The sequence below is a fragment of the Nanorana parkeri genome, unplaced genomic scaffold, assembly GCF_000935625.1.
Source record: "Nanorana parkeri isolate BGI_ZX_2015 unplaced genomic scaffold, ASM93562v1 scaffold427, whole genome shotgun sequence".
NCBI classification, from domain to species: Eukaryota; Metazoa; Chordata; class Amphibia; order Anura; family Dicroglossidae; genus Nanorana; species Nanorana parkeri.
This window is the reverse complement of record NW_017306695.1, coordinates 385,977-386,804: the sequence shown is the minus strand read 5'-3', so window position 1 is coordinate 386,804 and position 828 is coordinate 385,977.

Sequence of the window (828 nt, the reverse complement as noted above, 5' to 3'; positions counted from 1 at the left end):
CCCAAATAACCCCCCGACCCCCCCCCCCCCCCCACAGTAAAATAAATAATAATTTTTAAAAAAATTATAAATATTAACCCCCTTCCCCCCACATACACATATAATATTAGAAATGTGCAAAGACTAAAAATTTATTTCGGATGAAATGAACGAAAACTAAAAACGTATTCATTCGTTCATTAAACAAAACACATTTTTATGCTATTTCGGATTCAGCCACTGGTGTGTTCTGCGCATGCATGCCACCATCCTGGAGGAAGGGCGCATGACGTCACATGACACCATGCGTGTTAGGCATCGCCATCTTAATTTCCAAATGACAGAAATAACGAATCTGAACAAATCCAAAACAGATTTCGAATACATAGATATTTCATTTGGAACGAGACACAGATGCGGGAGAGCTGTTGGCTCTTTTACTTTTTTTTACATTCTGGACTTGTATCACGAATGAAAAAAAGTAACAGAATATTGTTACAAAATGTAAACAAATAAAGAAACTGAGATATATGTGTTATTCTGTAACAGCTTCTACTTCTTTGCTAACACTCCGATCCCAAATTTAACAAAGAATTTGACAGCTGTCACAGAATATGCAAAAGTGTTACAGTCCACAGAAATAACAGTAATTTTAAAAAATAGCGTGGGTTTCCCCTCCCTAATTCAAACCAGATCCCCTAGGTCTGGAAGGAATGGTAGGGGGACCCTTAATGCGTAAAAAAAAAAAGTGTGCGGTACCCCCGGCAATTCATACCAGACACTTCAGGTCTGGTAGAGATGTTAAGGGGACCCCCAATGCCAAATAAAACCCCCAAAAATCCCATATTA